Source organism: Cyprinodon tularosa, unplaced genomic scaffold, assembly GCF_016077235.1.
Source record: "Cyprinodon tularosa strain WSP-4 unplaced genomic scaffold, ASM1607723v1 ctg160, whole genome shotgun sequence".
NCBI lineage: Eukaryota > Metazoa > Chordata > Actinopteri > Cyprinodontiformes > Cyprinodontidae > Cyprinodon > Cyprinodon tularosa.
In genome coordinates, this window is record NW_024038438.1 from 1138407 (window position 1) to 1144884 (window position 6478).

The following is a 6478-nucleotide window of genomic DNA, read 5'->3' on the forward strand; positions in this document are numbered from 1 at the left end:
ATTTTTGTCTTGAGAAAATAGAGGTGAGTGAATAATTAAGGTTAAACTGTAAAATAAGGACAGTTTCTAGTTGGTGGCTCATTCTTTTCCCTGACCTGTTTTCAAAACAAAGCAGGGAGTTAAATGTGTTAATGCACAATTGTTTGAATTAATAGTAAAAGGGATTGATATAAGGTTCTGATATCACATCATTAACCAAATAAAGGTTAATGAAACAGTTTAAACACATTAACAGACTTTGTTTGTTTGTTAATAATTGTGCCTTTTTTCAAATAAGCAAGGAACTGTCATTAAAATACTAGTTTAATTTGTATAATTCTTTAAGGTTTAGATTAAACTTTTCAAGGGAAAATAAATCTGTAAAGCAAAATGACTTGTATGAAAAAATAATTAGGCTGATTGAATTTGCTTTTAAATTACTGTCAGTTCATTTAGAAGTAAATGTATCTTAAGCTGATCTTGAATAAATATGCAAATGTCTTTATCATAGGTAATTAATACTTATACGGTGTTCCAATACATTAATAATAGTGACAGAGGATATAGATAACAGGATTTAATTCCTAGATTAAGATAAATTGTGGAGGCTTTAATTTTAACAATTCTTAATGAATACCTCAGATATATCTTGTGGTTAAATTGATTGAAATGTTATGTTGTTTCTTCAACAAAACACATTTGTTCTGATGAAGAAAAGGGGTGGAGAAGAATATAAAACCGAAAACACATCTAAACTCATAAGGATCTATGTAGATGCTGTTTTTTTTCCATCTGGAACAGTTCATGTGGAACTTGGGTTGGTAATTGAGAGGAGAATAAATAACCTAAATAGAATACAAAACCAGTAAAGTGAATAAATAGGTGTATAAAATGCCTGTCTAAAGGAAAATTATCTATTTGGGTAATTCTTTGCAGCAGAATACAGAAACGACTGTTCGATGAAGTTTGAACACCTAGGCCTGACTTGTCAGATGTGCGTTTGGAAAAACCAGCGTTGTTTATTGATGGTTCAGCTTCTTGCACCCCTGGTTTGGTGTTTGTTCTCTTCATGAAACTCTTGTTTCTGGTTCTTTGCCAAAAACCTAAGCTAAAACTGTTGAACTTGTTGCTCCAACAAAAGCCTGTTTAGTTTGCTGAAGGATTGTGGTTGGGGGTTTTGATATTGCATCAACTTGGAAACATTGTTCATTCTTGAAATCAGATGGAAAGCCCATTTTCTTCTTCCACACACATTATGTCTCGTGGAAGCAACAGCATGCTGCCGCAAAGCTTGCAGCTGCAGTTTCTCCTCAGTTCAAAGTCACTGCAGTCCACCGACACAGTCCTCCTTCCCTCCTCTGCTCAGGAGAAGTGTGTTTGGACTTCTGCAGGTGCAAAAGTGATAAAGATTACAAAACAGTAAGGAAGTAAAGTTACTGGGTAAGTTTGAAATTATGGAATAATTCTATGGTTTGTGACAAAGTTCAAATGTTGATCTAAACTTCAAGCTACAAGAACTTATCTTATCTACTATTGTTTGTGAAAGGGCCAACATATGACCGTCCTCCTTAGCTGCTTTAATTCACACTGTTGGTAACTTTGACTCACAGTTTTCCTCCACGAGGTCATGACCGGTTGACCCTTACCTGGACCACAGAACGGACCAGACCACTGGCCACACTAGGACTGACAGGTGACATATTAAAGTGACCTACAAGACGTCCCCTGGCTTTACAGACAGACCAAAGTGCCTGGAGACCCTCATGGAGGAACATCTCAGCCAACCCTCAGCACAAGATGTGGCTCAAAGTCATCAAAAGAAAGTGATCAGAGCTCATCAGGAAGAGCTTCAATGAAGCAAATCAGAATAAAGGGGCAGAATAATCCCCTCTGATTGGTTAGTTAACACATCAGTAGTCCACCTGATGTGTGGAGGACCAGCTGTTCTGCAGCAAACGTTCAAAATGTCGCCTTTATAAGGGACCAACTTCAACAGAAAGACGAAGTCGCCCACCTGAAGATGTCTGACATCAGCTTTTAGCTCTGGTTATTTTATTATTATTATTTATTATTATTTTATTAATTATACAACATGATTGAAAGGGGGAAATGTGTTGTATTTTAATGAAAAATTAACTTTTTTTTAGCATCTAAGTGTTTGATATTGGTTTCTAAATACAAAAGACATCAGATGACCACATCATGGCTGATAATAAGTAATGACAGAAATTTTTGGATTGGAGAAGGAGCTCTGATGATCGGGTTATCTCAGCTACCATTGGGAAAAAGGAGCGCTGATACTAAACCTTCGCTTTGTCAAATGTGTGCTTTGACTGACCCTAAGTCTGAAGAGCTGAGCTTGTTATCTGCGTGAAACAACTTTATGTTATGAATTTAACATTTTGCATTGAGATTTCTTTTTCTTTTTTTTCTTTTTTTACTGAGCATTTAGAAGCTCAGGTTAATCATTTAACTTATACTTTGTAGACATGAAGTCTATTTTTTGGACTGATTTGACCTTTTCTCTTTCCAGGGGAAACAAAAACTGTAACTGATGACTAAAATAAAAACAAAAATAATAATATTCTTTTAAAATTCTCAGCAAATAGATCTTTTACCATGGAAAGTATCATCATGGGGAAAACAGTTAAATCTTTTGCCAACTAGGATGTGATCCAGGGCTCTATTTATTGGCAACATATTTAAGCTATCTAATCTTTTCCATGATTTTTTTATATATTATAATCTTTTAAAATAGTCTACTGGCTTGATTGCAGGTGTGCATTTTTGATATATATATGTATATATAAATAGAAAGAGAGAACAGTTCATCATACAGCCTTTACTGCTTGGTATTCAGCCCTGTTCTGGCCCTATATATATATATATATATATATATATATATATATATAGGGCCAGAACAGGGCTGAATACCAAGCAGTAAAGGCTGTATAATGAACTGTTCTCTCTTTGCAAAGATATTAAAGGAAAAAGTGGCGACTGGGTGAAATCCATCGAGCTCCGTTTATTTAACTGGGGTGAATAGTTGAATACTTTTTTCGCCACTACTTCCCACTCATGTGCTGCTAAGTTAAGTAACAAATCTTGGCTGTTTGGAACAGTTTCCTCTAATATCAATTCAGTTTATTTATATAGCGCAAAATTCACAACACTAGGCACTTTACAGTTCAACCAGATCATACAGTCAAATTGATTCAAAGTTTTCTATCTGAGGAAAGCCAGTTGATTGCATTGACTCATTGACTCAAATACAATCCCTCACACTAAGCATGCTTGTAGCGACAGTGGAGAGGAAAAACTCCCTTTTAACAGGAAGAAATCTCCAGCAGAACCAGGCTCAGTGTGAGCGGCCATCTGCCGAGGCCGACTGGGATTCAAGGAGACAGAAGCAGAGACACAAAAAGCAGCTGCAAAAGGCAGCCCCATCCAGGAAATACACAGCCAGGCAGACGAGCTCTGAGCCAGCTCTCATGCCTGAGGACGAAGAGAGCACATCCACCCAGTCACGGTCAGAGAAACAGGACTACACTGCAAAAAACAGGCCGATCTCCAGCATCTCTAAACAAGGGTGTTTATGGCAGTAGCACAGCTGATGTTTCTCTCCAGGATGGCGTCACAGCCAAACAGGAAGAGACGAGGCGAAGCTACTACGGTATTAGAAAAAGCAGAGAGCATAACGTTAGAGATGAACTAACAGATTCTGCAGAGTAGGAGAACAGAGAGACAATGAAGCAGAATGATGAAATGGGGGTCCCTATGTCCTCCAGACGTCTAAGCCTATAGCAGCATAACTATAGAGATAGCTCAGGATAACCTGAGCCACCCTAACTATAAGCTTTATCAAAAAGGAAAGTTTTAAGCCTAGCCTTAAAAGTAGACAGGGTGTCTGCCTCACGGACTAAAACTGGTAGTTGGTTCCACAGGTACCAACTACCAGGAACCTGATTACTAAAAGATCTGCCTCCCATTCTATTTTTAGAAATTCTAGGAACCACTAGTAAACCTGCAGATTGAGAGCGAAGTGCTCTGTTAGGAACATAAGGAACAATCAGATCTCTGATATAAGATGGAGCTTGGCCATTTAAGGCTTTATATGTGAGAAGGAGGATTTTAAATTCTATTCTTGATTTAACATGAAGCCAATGAAGAGAAGCCAGGATAGGCGAGATATGATCTCTCTTTTTAATTTTCATTGAAACTCTGGCTGCAGCATTTTGGATCAGCTGAAGGCTTTTAACTACAGTTTGTGGACTTCCTGATAGTAAAGAATTACAATAGTCCAGCCTTGAAGTAACAAATGCATGGACTAGTTTCTCAGCATCAATCCTGGACAGGAGATTTCTAATTTTTGCAATATTCCTCAGAGAAGAAGGAAATTCTAGAAACCTCTTTGATATGGGATTTAAATGACAGGTCCTGATCAAAAATAACACCAAGATTTTTTACTTTATTATCTGAAATCAGTTTAATCCCATCCAAATGAAGTGACTGACTAATCAGCTTCTTTTTCAAGGACTCTGGTCCAAAGACTATAACTTCTGTTTTGTCTGCATTCAGAAGGAGAAAGTTAAGAGTCATCCAGGTTTTTATGTCTTCAAGACATAAAAAATAAGTTAAAATAAGATCATAAGCACTCCTCTATCCGCGATTGTATCTGAAGTAGTCATGGAATCTGAACCGGGTTTAGACTGCTTTAATCCAGTTGAACTTTCAGAGTTAGCAAAATTATTGTCTTCATCTAAACCTTCAACATGTATGTTAGGAGCTATTCCCTTTGTTCTCCTCCTCCATTTTAGATGTGATTAATCTATTTCTGTTACAGGGATATGTACCTAAAGCTTTTAAGGTTGCTGTAATTAAACCTCTGCTTAAGAAACCGACTCTTGACCCAGATGACTTGGTCAATTATAGACCTATATCCAATCTTCCTTTCTTATCCAAAATTCTTGAGAAAGTAGTTGCCAAACAAGTGTGCGATCACTTACACCATAATGAACTTTTTGAAGAGTTTCAGTCTGGCTTTAGAGCTCATCATAGCACTGAAACAGCTCTGGTGAAAGTCACTAATGATATTCTCATGGCCTCAGATAATGGACTTTTATCTGTTCTTGTCCTGTTCGGATCTCAGTGCTGCATTTGATACAGTTGACCATAATATTCTTTTAGAAAGGCTTGAATTCTTTGTAGGATTTAAAGGAACAGCACTATACTGGTTTAAATCTATCTGATCGATTTCAATTTGTTCACGTTAATGACAGATCTTTAACATGCTCAAAGGTTACCTGTGGAGTACCACAGGGATCAGTGCTAGGACCAATTCTCTTTACTATATATATATACTGTATCTCAAATGACGTCATCTGATTTGTCATTTAAAGTGTCACACATCTGGAATTATAATCAAGATTGTTCAGCAACTTTGAACTAGTCAAAACTATATTTTTTTTAATATCCCAATTATGAAATCTCCCCTTAGTGCTGTCACTGAGCTGCGCTAACAGTTGCCTGCAGAATTTTTCATGGCTGCAATGGTGCTGGCTCTAATTGACAAAGTTTTTTCAAAATGCCACCATATAGAAAGAACTCAGCAGTATGGGATGTGCAGAGAACAAGAACTTTTTGAACTCTAAGACCCAATCAATTTAATTACGGTATACATTTTTTTCACACTATTTTTGCTCAAAATTTATAAATTTCCTTCAATAGCTTCTCTTCTCTGCTCCTCTCATCCCTTCACCAGTGTTGCCAACTCCACAGCAAGAAAGGCCACTATTGGCTGTCCTAAAATGCGCTATAACATGCTAGATAATGAATGTCGTCCAATCAATGGTCAATAACTTCAGTTCGACGGACCTGTTAGAATAGTTTTAACTCATTTATTGCCAGTATGTAGTCTAGCTTACTTTAAATTAGCCAATAGAAGCAATACTGTACTTTTTGATAAACAGTCTATTTTATAAAATAAATACTCTAAATGAATATTTGAAAATTAAAATATTTTATATAGGCCTATTTCACTTTCAGGCTAATTCTAATGCATTTGAATTTGTTACCTTTTTTTCAGATTTTGAAAATTATTTCAGCTGTTTCAATTTAATTAATTGAATTTGAATAAAAATATACTTGACTTGAAAAGATTCAGATAATAATTTGCAATATTTTATGAGGTTTTATTCCAAATCTTCAAAGATTCATTGCCAAAAGATTCTCCAAAGTAAAATCAAAGAAGTGTCCTACCATGACTATGAAGCTGATCCTAGTGGTAAATTAGTCCCTAACTATGTAGGGGCAGTGATAGCCATGCCAGTCCAGGGACTGACTGCACTTCTACTCTAATGTTAACCATGGTCAAGTTCAATGACCTGCGTACCTGACATGTAACAACCATACCATGCATAGTGCTTTAGGTTAATAGAATATATTAATTAGGCTATGTATACTTCCGAAGAAAAAAATTAAAAATCCACCATCTCCCTTC